The sequence below is a fragment of the Pleurodeles waltl genome, chromosome 4_1 (genome assembly GCF_031143425.1).
Source record: "Pleurodeles waltl isolate 20211129_DDA chromosome 4_1, aPleWal1.hap1.20221129, whole genome shotgun sequence".
NCBI lineage: Eukaryota > Metazoa > Chordata > Amphibia > Caudata > Salamandridae > Pleurodeles > Pleurodeles waltl.
Genome location: NC_090442.1, coordinates 481407135 through 481421246, shown reverse-complemented (window position 1 = coordinate 481421246; position 14112 = coordinate 481407135). Strand labels below are relative to the sequence as shown.

General features: G+C 42.9%; 1 protein-coding gene across 1 annotated transcript in view; it reads left to right on the top strand.

The window, feature by feature from the left end:
- Window positions 1-14112, top strand: part of PTPRQ (protein tyrosine phosphatase receptor type Q) — a 1423303-nt gene that overhangs the window by 788363 nt on the left and 620828 nt on the right. The gene's annotated exons all lie outside the window — the stretch shown is intronic.

Here is a 14112-nt window from a genome sequence, read left to right as displayed (position 1 = left end):
TAGTTTTCAGATAATCCTGGCACTAATGTATACGAAATCCAGTCATGAGTACCGAGCTTGATATGAGCTAAACATAATTAAACAATGATTACTAAAACATTAAAAATCCTTAAGAACAGAATTCAGAAACAGTAACACCAATGTCATAAACCCTTGTATCATTAAGATAAAGGTGCATATGTTATTTACAGCACGGGGTTCATCCTTATAGTTTCATGGTACAGCAAAACACATAGCAATACCCGATTTACCGAAATAGATGGATTATTCTAAATAATCTGAGAACTGATTGATCCCAAAATACTGAAAAAAAACAATCTATTGCCATTACAATATTGTGCATCTTCAAAAATAAGTGTAAATATAATAGCCAGTCTTGTACATTTACCTTTTCCCATCACCATTTCTTGCTCCCTAGAATTTTCCAGCACCCTAGAATTTAACAAGTTTGCTACAGTTTTAGTGAAGGGCTTGATATGACAATAGGCACTGTGAAAACGTGCCTGTCAGATGCAGTTTAATACTCATCTAACCCTTTGAGAGCACATATAGCAGCTCCTGGTCTTAACACTGACATAAGTTGTGACCTCCTCATTGTACAAAAGAGAAGTCTTAACCAGCCTTAACCTAACTTGAGTAATTGCACTTCTAAACATAAAAATATAGATACAAATGTATTGCTATTTACAAATTACAGTCTTAGATGATTTCAACAGTGCTGCCTCGTAGATCTGTAGGAGGTTTAAAGGACTGCAAATGAAACCAATTAATTACAGAATTTTGAAAGGTATATGTGGTTCTCAAACACACAGCTAAAATGAATAATGAAGCTCCTCATCACAGAATTTAACAATATAACTGGGGGAACAAATATTATGTAAAGGAGAACATATTATGTGGGTCCCTCAGTGATCCTCAAAATATCTTTAACTCTTCAACATCTGCATGTGGTCATTACATGACATTGTCTAGTCTCTAATTTCAAATGTAAATAGATGACACTCGATCCCCTTGGAGTGGAAGGTGCCACCAATCCACATACATTCAATGAATTAGGAAATGTTGCCTATCTACAATGATCATCCTACAAATGACATCCTTTTTACATAGCCACAACACACAAAATATTACACTGTTTCCACATTGAACACCTGTACTTATCAATGCTGACCAATGAATTACTTTTATCTGAGCCCCCTTTTCATATGAAAAACTGTAAGAAACGCTTCAAGATGGCCAACTACATTAAACACTTGGCATCTGCTGTTGTCTGTAGAGCACACGTCTCAATCCAATTGAGACCAACGCAGCCTTCCACCCTCCTGAGACTGATAAGTGGATTACCCAGCAGGTTCTAGGCCAGCCCTCCCCTGCTGCTGCATCGCTCTCTGCTGTTTGCTGCCTCGTTCTCACTACCTTCACCTTCACTACCCCTGTTTTTCTGAGTGCGTTCACCTGCTTTCTGCCTCGTTTTCTCTGCTTTTTCCCTCCATTTTCCTCAGTGCTTTTCCTGCTTTATACATAATTTTCACTGCTTTCTCCCTCCTTTACCTCTGTTTTTCTGAGTCCTTTCTCTTGCCTTCTCCCTCGTTTTCACTGCTTTCCCCCTCCTTTCCCTCAGATTTTGTGAGTACTTTCTCCTGCTTTCTGCTTAATTTTCACTGTTTTCTCCCTCCTTTCCCTTCATTTTACTGAGTGCTTTCTCCTGCTTTCTGTCTCATTTTCAGTTTTCTCCCTCCTTTTCCTTGTTTTCTGAGTACTTTCTCCTGCTTGTTGCCTCCTTTCTTTCTCTGTTCATTCCTTTTTTTCCCCATTCCCGCCTGCCGGCCATTTTCCTGCCACCCACCTAACCCCACCCACTACCACCCAGTGCGCCTCCTCCTAGGACCTACTTAGTGGAGGATGCAGGGCGGGCGCACATCAAACATGTGCAGTGGGAATGCGGCTGGTGCGCCAAAGGCATTCCAGGGGTAAACCCATCTGTGCTCGCCTGTGGCTGGACAAGTGACCAGTGTCAGTACCCATGGCTTTTCCACTTCACCAAGATATACTGCAGCTGACCTCACGGCCCTGGACTCTGAATGCACCAACAACCTCTGCTCCCGCTCATCCCCGTGTACCACCAGAGGACTGTTCTCCTGCCAACACTGCTGTCTCACCTACAGCACTGAAACAACCTACGTACTCAATACATTGACCGAGACCAACACAACACAACTCCAGTGCATCCTACTCAACACACGTTCACTAGATAAACATGCCACCGAGGTCTGGGACACGATCTCCTCCCACAACCCGGATGTCATCTTCCTCACAGAAACCTGGCTCAACCTCACCTCCACACCAGACATAGCCACAGCCATCTCCAAAGGGGTACAAAATAACACACCGGGACTGAACGAACAAGCACCATCCACTGCATGACATCCCCTGATGACCCGACACCGGTAATGGAACACCTCAATTTAAAACTCCACACAGACGGAAAAAGCACCATCTGAGGCACCTTTACTTACATATCACCAGGTCCAAACCCCAGCTTCTGCAACGCCATCCTGGAACTCATCATCCCGCAAGCGAACGACTCCGAGCATTACATATTCCTATGGGACTTCAACTTCAACCTTGATGATGCCAACAACGCCAACTCCACTGACCTCCTGCAAAGCTTAAACAATATAGGCCTCAAGCAGCTCATCACTGACCGCACCTACATCGCAGGACACTTGCTCGTCCCCATCTTCACCTCCAGTGATAGAGTCCGGCACATCCACACCACACCACTCACCTGGTCTGAACACCACAGCGTACACTTCACTAACTCCGAATCCACATTCCCCGGCACTCTTCACCCCAGATTTACATGAAGAAATTGGAAAAAGGTATGAGAAGACCAGTGGAAGGACACTCTCTGCACCCACCTCCAAGACTCTACACATGACCCTGAACAAACAGAAAAGAGCTTCTCTCAGTGGATCACAGAATGCACCAACACCATTGCCCCTGCCAACACAGCCAAGGTCAAAGAATAAAGCAAAAGGTCAAGCTGGCTCACCAAGGAACTGCACTCCTCCAAATGCAACTGCTGACAGCTTGAAAGAAAGTGGCAAATCAGCAAAAAAACAGAAGACCTCACTGCCTTCAGGCCTGCCTTCAACCAGTACCACCACCTCCTGAAAGAAACCAAGAAGAACACACTAGCAGACTGCATCAAAGCCAGCACAAGCCAGAGCAGAGAACTCTTCGCCATCATGAAGGAGTTCACCAATCCCACAGCCACTGAGAAGACATTACCCCTTCCCAGGAACTGTGTGACTACCTCATGGACTTCTTCCACGTCAAGACCTCTGTTATCTACTAAAACTTCGAATAACAACCCTCTACCACAGACCGCATCCTCCAGCTAACATTTACAAACACAAACCCTGAACACCTTCTCACCCACTGGGAACTCCTCACCATGCAGGACACTATCTCCATCATGCACTCCATACACTCTGGAGCATCTACGGACCCTTGCCCCCACCACATCTTCAACCTCAGAAGCAAGACAATTGGTGAAAAGCTCAGGAAGGTCCTGAATACCTCCATCACCCTGGCTTCCTTCCTGGAGGCCTTGAAACATGCTGAAGTGAGGACCCTCCTGAAAAAAACATCTGCTGAGCCAGCCAAATTGAAAAACTACTGGTCCATCTCTCTGCTCCCTGGCCTCGTCAAAAGCGTCAACCAGTAACTCACCCAACACCTAGAATATCACAATCTCCTGGACCCCTCCCAGTCTGGATTGTGAGCTAACCACAGCACAGAGACAGCCCTGATTGCAACCCCATATGACATCAGAGCACTCCTGAACCATGGGGAAACAGCAGCCCTCATCCTCCTGGACCTGTCTGCCATGTTTGTACCATCTCCCACCTAATCCTGATCAATAGACTCCACCTCATAGAGATTCAAGACAATGCCATTAAATGCATTGCCTCCCACCTCACCGGCAGGACCCAAAGGATCAGTCTCCCACTGTTCACCTCAGAACACAGGAAGACCATCTGTAGAGTTCCCCTAGGATCGCCCCTCAGCCCCACCCTCTTCAATACCCACATGACCTCCCTGGCCGTCACTGTCAGAACATGCGGATTCAATATCATCTCCTAGGCCAACAACACACAGCTCATCCTTTCACTGTCTAAAGATCCCTCCACCGCAAAAGTTATCTTCCACAGATGCATGATGAACATAGTGGACTGATTGAAGGACAACTGTCTCAAACTCAGCACTGAAAAAACAGAAATCCTCATGTTTGGGAACAACACCTCGCCATGGTCTGACACATGGTGGCCCACAGAGCTCGGCACCCACCCCACCCCAACAGACCACCCCTGGAACCTCAGCATCATCCTGGATAGCAAGCTATCCATGAAGAAACAAGCTGTTGAAGTCTCATCTGCCTGCTTCTACAACCTTCCCATGCTCCACAAGATGTCCACAAGATCTTCAGGTGGCTCCCAGCACACACCAGAAGGACTGTCAAGCAGGCCCTCTTTACCAGCAGACTGGACTCTGGAAACACGCTCTATGTAGGAATCACAGCACACCTCTTGAAGAGACTCCAGACAATACAGAACTCAGCACAAGACTCGTACTCAACCTCTCCAGAAGGACCCACATCACACCCGATCTCAAAAACCTACACTAGCTCCCAGTTCAGAAGAGATGCTGATCAATGCCTAGAAGGCCCTACACACCGAAGGACCAGCATACATCAACAAATGCCTGACCTTCCATTAACCGTCCAGACACCTCAGATCAGCTTCCGTCTCCTTTGCAGACACCCCATGGGTCCATCAAGCCAACAGCAGAGGACGCTCCTTCTCGCACCTGGTTGAACAACCTCCTCTTGGAACTCAGGACCACACCGTCACTCAAGCAATTCAGAAGAGTACTAAAGACCTGTATGTAGTTCTGAAAAGTTACAGAAAAATGTGGTAAAAATACATGTAATTACATTAAATGTAAATCCATCATTTAGTGCTATATTTTAGCATGAAATGTGTCCTGGATTTAACTTTTCGTGTGAGGATAAATTTACAAAAGCACCTCCAACAATAGCTGCACACATAACACAAAGAGCATATTGCGTCATTTGGGGAATTTTGCATAATAAGAGTAATGTATAATTCCCAAAGTTATACAGCAGCGTAATTTAAAATTTGCCTCGGCCTATGTGTAATATGGTGGAAGAGATATTCAGCACATTGTAATGGAGTATCATATCTACCAAAACTCTAAATAAGGCCCTAAATGTAGTACCACTACAACAAGTATTATTCAATTAAATGCCCTAAATGTACAGGGACACTGTAGTATGGATGCTATCCATACCTAAAAATCATGAATGCGGTTATATTTACTATATGCTATGTAATAAATACTTTGCTATTTCAAGGTATTGTATCAGATGTATGGGCAACATATTACTACTCCACCCTGATTGAATGCTAATCTGCTGATGCAGATAATGGACCTATTATTTTACAAGCTTTTCTGAAGTATGATTCTCAAATAACACTGTTAGACTTGGCATCATTGGCATGGTGCCCCATAACTTTTTGCCTCTACTTCCCAGGTTGCTTCTGTGTGCTGGACTCTGTTTTTGCTGTTTTGTTTGCGCTGGACACTTTACCACTGCTGACGAGTGCTAAAGTGTAAGTGTTCCCTGTATACATTGTCTGTGTACCTTTGCTTATCCATGATTGGCATATTTGATTTACTAGTAAGTCCCTAGTAAAGTGCACTAGAGGTGCCCACGGCCTGTAACTCAAATGCTACCAGGGGGCCTGCAGCACCGGTTGTGTCACCCACATTAACAGCCCTATATAAACATGGCTCAGACCTGCCACTGAAGTGTCTGTGTGTGCAGTTTTAAACCGCCAATTCGACATGGCAAGTGTACCCACTAGCCAGACCTAAACCTTCTCTTTTTATTGATGTAAGGCACCCCTAAGGTAGGCCCTAGGTATCCCCATGGGCAGGGTGCAGAGTATGTTAAAGGTGGGACATGCACTTATGTGTTTTACATGTCCTAACAGTGGAATACAGCCACATTCGGTTTTCACTGTCCCATGGCCTATCCCTCTCATAGGTTAACATGGGGGCTGCCTTTAAATATTATTAAAGTGCAGATTCCCTTTGGGAGCAGATGGACACATGGAGTTTGGGGACTCTGAACTCACAATTTCACAATACATCTTTTAGTGAAGTTGTTTTTTAGATTGTGTGTTTGAAAATGCCACTTTTAGAAAGTAGGCATTTTCTTTCTTAAGCCATTCTGTGACTCTGGTTGTTTGTGGATTCCCTGTCTGGGTCAGTTTTACAGTTGGGCTGTTTGCACCTCTCCTCTTGATAGTGACAGAAAGGGAGCTGGGGTGTAGCCTGCAAATCCTGATGGGCCATCTGGGCTGAAGGGAGGGGAGGAGTGGTCACTTACACCTGAAAGGGCTGTGCCTGCCCTCACACAATGCAGTCTCCAACCTCCTGGTGTGCGTCTGGAGCCTGGCCTGGGCAAAGGAGGATCTTGAAAACAACAGAGACTTCTCTTTGAAGTACTCCTACTTCAAAGGCAGAAAGGGGTATAAGAAGAGCACCCAAAACCCCTGAAAATCAGATTACTTCTGGAACCAAGAGGAACCTATGCCAGGGAGAAAAGCTGGAGAAGCTGGAGGAGGAGTACTGCCCCTTTGCCTGTGACTGTGCTTTGCTGGGTTTGGCCAGAAGTAGCTGCTTCTACCTGAGAGAGGACAAAGACTGACTTTTGTGTGACTTCCCACTGGTGAATCTCCAAGGGCTTAAACTGAGGTTGCCTCCTGTTGTTGAAGTCTCAGGGACAACAAAGACTTCTCTCTGCCAGCACTTGGGCTTTCTGCTGAGAGTCCTGCCTGCCAAGTGGTGCCCTAACCTGTCTCTGGGCCCTTGAAGGTGCAGCTGGTAGAAAAGGACAGAAATCCACTTAAAGACTGCCGTGCGGGGAAACTTTCAACGCACCACCGGCCTCACGGCTGCCAGACGAAGCACCACCGGCCTCGCGGCTAAAATTGAAGCTCCATCTGCATTGCAACTGGGAGATCAACGCAATGCGGTTAGAGAAACGACAGGCAACACCCGCAGTGGCTGCTTTAACAACACAAGCTCCCACGCAGTGCGGTTTCCTGACACCGTGTGACCGGATTTCAAAGCAACATTGCTGGGCGCTGAAAATCAACGCAAAGCCTGCCTGGACCCGAGGTGCCCGTCCAGAATCGACGCATCGCTCTCTTGCAGGAGAGAAGAAACGACACACGCCGACCTGACCGGAGGAGGAACAATGCACGGTCTCGCTTGCGAGTGAGAAATCAATGCATCGCTGACCTTTTCCGATGCACACTCGCCCGTGCGTCTTTATTTTGATGCCACCCATGTACTTTTGTGCAATAACAGCGTTCTCACTGTTTTCTAAGGATTTAGGACTCTTTTTCTTTTTAAATTTATAACTTGACTTGTTTATGTTGGATTTTTATGTTTTTTTGTTGTTGTTGTTCAGATAAATATTACTTATCTTTCTATCCTGTGTTGTGTCCTTTTGTGTTGGGTCCACTGGATTACTGTGTGTGTTGGTACAAATCCTTTACACCATGCCAAGCTACCAAGGTGGTGAGCGGGGGTTAACTGTGGGTGATTTTCCTTTACTCTGACTAGAGTGAGGGTCCTTGCTTGGACAAGGGGTAACCTAACTGCCAACTAAAGACTCAATTTCGAACAAACCTCAAAGCCATAGTGAAGGCAAAGGACACTCTCACACTACAGAAAGTCAAATTTGAATGTTGAATTGGGGAGACAGTGAATCTTGGTTCCTTCCCCACACCTCAAGAACCTTTTTACCTGTGACTGGTTAAGTTCCAGAAAAATGTGTGTTAGGAAGTAACTAACATCATGTTTCTTTAAAAAGTGAAGTCTAATTGATCTAGGCTACACAAGTACATGTTTTTCACTCAAATCTGGTTTAATGAAAAACTCCTTTTTGCCTCCTGGTTCAAATATTTGCATAGGTCAACACTCACTGTAGGACAAGGTTTTTCTTTATAGATGGAGAGCATCCATGTTATTACAGACAGTAATGCGCCCCCATGATTTTATCTAGGCTTTGGAAACCTTGCGGTCCGTTTCTTTCCAGTGTAACTGAAAATACCATGTTAATAGTCCGCCTATAATATTTTTCAAGTTCTTGGCACTTGGTGATAAACCCAAACATCTGATAGATGTATTTACAATTGAACCCTTAAGCTGTGTTTCTGAATAAAAAGGATGACATCTGCAGACATTCTTCATGTCGTTTAGTCTTCATTTGGGGTTGTCCCCATCAGCTTCACTCTGGAGACCATAGATTCAATTCCTTAAGGTAATCTAAAGCACACAAGTATGGTTACTAACAGCTGCTTTATTGGCACAGAAATGCAGTGTGTCATGCTGACCTAAATGTGTCACAGTGCTGTACCTGTGCTGTGCGACCTAAGAGATCTTTAGCTTCTACTGTTGATACCTTGTATAGATTAAAATATATTTACCTGATGCCGTGGACGTCAGTATGTTTTTCTTTGTGAGAACATTACATTGAATTTCCTGGATAGCTTTTTTATTGCAAGTGGAAGCCACTCTCTAACAGTGGTCACGGAGGAGTGGTTTCCTTGTTGCCAGATGAAGCGACCACTGTGACCTGCCTCAAGATGGAGTAGTGATAACGCATCCCGACCTAGGTACTTTACTTGCACGGGGACTCGTTTAAGTCCAATGAACCTTTTGACCCTGATTGGAGACACCTTAAGACGAGGTATCTATTCTGCATTTCAATCACTAGATCAATAACCTCATCAATATTTACAATAACAAATCAATCAAATTAGTTAATTCCATTAATAAGAATTGAAACACAACATGACCTTTCAGCCATGAATAACCACACTCGAGTTTAGTAAGATTTATGAGATTTATTCCCTATTGCTTACACTGTACTAGCAAGTTTATTAGTCTCAATACCAGAAAACACATTAACAATGTCACAATGTAGCAGCTCGAATATGACTTAAGCAGAGCAAAGATCATGAACATTAGAACAAAGCACGATATCAACATGAATCAATTTTTAGCAGAGTATCATTTGCACGTTATTTAATAAAGCAAAGATTCTGTCATTTGTCTATTTGCATCCGTTTAGTGATATCCTTAACTAACCTCAAATTAGCATCAGCATGTTGGACTTTATGCAAAACAATTTTGTAACACAAATTTAGAAAGCATCTAACTATGGTATCTATCAAAAGAGCAGTTGGTCCTTAGAAAGAAAAGGCAAACAGACAATTACAATTTCATCATCATATACTTACCCTCCGTAATGGGTCAGCATACAGGATCAGGCTTCGTCCTCAGGACAGTAGTCGATTCGCCATCAGTCAGGACAGGACAGCAAAATCTCGGCAAGACAGGGCAGTAGGGAACACTTCCCTCATAAGGAGAGGAAGTACGCTATAGGGCAAAGGGAAGAATGAGCATGGTTTAGGATATCAGGCAACAAAGTCCCAAGGCAGAGTGGCAGGATAAAAGGCACGCAATAGCTAGCAGAAAAATTGGCTGACTTCTCCTTGTGACACATCGTTAAATTGAATTTGCCGGACAAGTCTCTAATTTCCATTGATCAATATTTGGTGCATCATTATCTCTATCCAATAGTCTGTTGATCACCTTACTAGAATTTTAACTTAAAAACAGTTCTCATACAGTTTATTGGTTCATGTGATTTACGTCTTCACCGGGTAGAATGGCAGGTATGGAAAAGTTACACTCCTCGTTTCAGTCAGTAACCCCATTGTCTTTACCAGTTTTGGCGACCTTGTACCTGTTGCGAATTACACTGTTGCATTCAGCAAGAATGTCTCCTTGAGCAAGTCGGGTATCATGAGAAAGAATTTACTACGGTTACACACATCTCTAGCTTCAGGAAAAGTACAGTTTTATGTCCTTCAGGAAGACAGCACATGGCACGTTAGAAAAACACATTTAATATGAGACCAGGCAGCTAGACCCAGACCCTTGCTAACTAAGGCCTAGTGATTAATTTAGCAAAACCTTAACATATAACTCTCAATGCTAATATAAATCATGCATTGGTACATTACTAATTCATTATTAGTCAATTTCATTTATCATCGTATGCATTGAAGGCCACTTTCTGTGGGCACATTTCAAACGCGGACATTAGTAGTGCATTAATTCCATTTCTCTGCAATTTCGTTATTCATTGTTTTGCAAACATATCATGTTAATATTGAATATAAATGCTATACTCCAACAGTAGCACTGTTTCCCCATCTCTTGTCAAAGGCTGCACGTACTAAGGGACACGGGCATGCCCCTGAAAGGCATGCCTATGGAGTGGTTGAGTTACAGAGTACAGATTGCTAAGAGAGAGGAACTAGAGGTTACACTCATATAATGCTCCGAGGACACAGGAGGCTGATTGCTGTCCTGCTCTAGATACCACACACACCAGAAGTTACACTTGCTGGGACTGGCTCACTGTAAAGGCTACTAGAAAATAAATGTGCTGCATTAGCTAAAAAGAAATCACGTGAAACAAGAAATTGTGGTATTTTCACATACTTTGGGGGTAACTAACCATATAAGTACAAAGAAACATTAGTCTGCCCTAAACACACAAAGCTGATAAATCACATAGCCTTCGCTCCGGGGCCAAAAGTTTATGTTTATATTGCAGTTTACTCAAAGTGCCAAGAGAGTACATATTCAGAGCATTGTGGTTACATCATCTCTCATTGCGGTTGCAGACAGTCAGGGTGGGGTGTAATTACTGCATTTTATAGGGACAGGCAAAAAAATACCAGACACATTTTGTCGATGTAGGTGATTGGATTAAGTGTGTCTAAGCAGTAGCCTTTTCAACCAAAGAGATATGACATACTGAGTTTTGAACTATTTGAAAGCAGTTTTATTTTCATTGCTGCTTGATTTATTACCTTATCTACTCAATGGGTGGAATGTATTTAGGATTAAATGTACCCTTTCCCTTTATCTTGATAAAACAAGTGGAAACCGAAACTTGTTCTCTTGGTATTACTGAAGTGTGTTGGTTCTACTCTTGGCTGCATAAAAGTTATAGGATTCTATGGCAAGTTTTAAATTGTCGGTTTCTTTTTCATGAAATATATTATTATTTTCTAAAAAGTCTTGGATAGCAGGAACCTGAGAACGCTATGTTATGTTATGTTATGTTATAATTGCTTGTATAGCGCGTAAACTGCCCAAAAGGCCTCTTAGCGCTCATGCTGCAACGCAGAATCGCAATAGTACACAACATCATATGAATTTCAGGCTCTGAAGAGCCATGTTTTTAGGGCTTTCCGAAATTAGGTTTCTTGAGATCTTGATCTGAGATTATGTGGCAGACTGTTTCAGAGTTTAGCTCCTAGAAAGGTCAACGACCTTCCTCCCCATCTTGTCTTTTTCACCTTTGGGACTATAACTAACATAGCTGAGGAGGATCTACGTGATCTGCTCGGTATGTAGAATGAAGCTAATGTTCTCAGCATATCAGGACCTTGATTATGAAGTGCACTATGTACGTGGCATAATGCCTTGAATTGTATCCTTTTTGCTACTGGGAGCCAATGTAGAGAGGAGATTCCGTTACGGATAGATTGTTGTTTTGGAACTTTTAGGAGCAGTCGTGCAGCTGCATTTTGCACTCTCTGCAGTCTTTCTATAACATAGCTTGGTGAACCTATAAACAAAGCATTGCCATAGTCAATGCGAGATCCTATCAAGGCCTGGATAATCAATCTTTTTGCAGCAAAAGGTAGAATCGCCAGGACCTTCCTCAGAGTCCTGAGAAGAGCAAAGGAGGTGCCAGCAACTCTGTTAACATGTTGTGACATTGAAAGTTGGGGTCCAGCCAAACTCCCAAACTTTTAATAAGGTTTTTTGGGGGGCGGAAGAGTACCCACTCCTTCTATTATGGCTGGATTGACCAAAAGGTTTTTTGGATGCCCAAAGAACATCATTTCGGTTTTTCCGTCATTCAGCTTCAATTTGCTTTCCAACATCCAAGCAGAAACTGCTTGTAGGCAGGGACCTTGTGCAGTCCCAAGATCCGGTTGCTTATTGGAAATAATACGTGATGGTAACCGTTATGACAGAAAAATGGTGACAATTTAGCTGAGTGAGGGTATTGTTATATGCCAACTGAGCCATTCCCAGCCAATCACATTAGAAAAAACATACATCTAAGAAGATCTTGCTATGGGGGTTAATTCTGCATTCTAAGTCTTCTTCAGTCTTCCCATTGTTTTTCTGCCAAAAAAGCAGGAGAGTTTCACACGTATAGTCTATCAAGCATTGAATCTGGTTACAATTAAAAACTGATATTCCCGACTACTGATATCCACCTTATTAGATCAAGTTTAAAATGCCAACATTTATTCCAAGCTGGATTTAGGGGAGGCTTAACAGTTAATCTGACTAAAGGCAGGAGGTGTGCGGAAGATGGCATTTAGGATCACGTTTGAGTTATATGAGTATCAAGTCATGCCTTTTGGCTATGAAATTCTCCCGCAGCATTTCAGTTCTTTATAAACCAGGTCCTAAAAAAGTCCATTCACATCTATATTGTTGTTTAGGTGGCTGTTAGCCTTATCATCTTTAATTCAGAAAAAGTTTATATGCAGCAAGCCTGAGCCTTTGTTACTCAGTTACATCATAACAACTTACGTGCTAAGTTGGAAAATGTGCTTCACAAAAATAGACTGAATTTCGTGGTTCCATTCTGTCTTCTGAGGCATGCAAATGGATCAGCAAAAGGTGGGAGCTTCACCACAGTAGAATACACCCAAAAGTGTCAAAGAAATATAAAGATTTCTCAAATTTACAAACTTTTACTAGAGATTTGTAGAACTCTGTTCTACAATTGTGGCTCTGATTAGCTCTGATGTAGCTCAAGTTATTACAAAAGGGAGTTGAGTTCTAATAGAATGAAGAAGCATAAAGGCTTTTCGGAAACTGGAAGAAAGATTTACTCATGTTGCTATCCTGCAACATCATGACATTTCCATACCTTTTGTGGTAGGAGCGTATGCTTCACAAGCAGTTGTTGGAGGAGTCCTCTCACAAAAAGATATGAATAGTGGAGAGCTTCATTTGGTGCCATATGTCTATAGGAAAATGTGATCTACAGACAGAAACTACATAGTTGAAGACTAAGAACTATTAGCCATAGATGATATAAAAATACAAATGTTATATTGTACATGAAACATTATCAAGACATGGGCCATATTTTGTATGGGTATCAGGTAGTATTGGAGTAATATTTGCCATTCTAAAACTGTAAGCAGTAAATTACCATTCATTATGCATCGTTAGGTCAGTAATTACTGGTACCACAAAATACATCAGGCTACATAAAAAGAGAAGATACATAAATTACTACATTACAGTGGGTATTTCCATCTGGTTCCAGCGACCTGGTCCATGAAACCTTATAAGTACCACAAATGCAAGCATCACCAGATACACCCACAAATGTACCAGTAATGATGAGCCCACGCAGGCACAGGGGCCCCTGCCTTCTAAATAGCAGGGTTATTGTACTTCTGTGGGCCTTCTTGAATTCATGAGCAAAACTGTAGAGCACAGGAGTATCTGTGCACCCACCAGCCGTGAGATGGTAATCTGTTATTCCCCTTTGTCTAAATGTAAGGAAAAGTGTATCTTCTCCTGGCTTAGCTGGTCATGTGCACTCCTAATAGTGCAGTAGGGTACCGGTGCACCAGTGCGTCTATTACCGAAAATGCAGCACTTTCAGAGAGTTCCCCAAAAGTAGAAACAGTAGAGGTATCTATAAAGCATGAGTGATAGATCATGAGGGGAGAGTTATTACTAATATTACTACTTTCATGCCAGGGTCACTGCAACTGTGGCTGGCATGTGTTATCTACACAGAGGTATTCCAACCTGATGAAGCCTTTTTTTTTACAAAATTGCTGGCAACCCAGCCTGATGCACTGAGGTGACCAC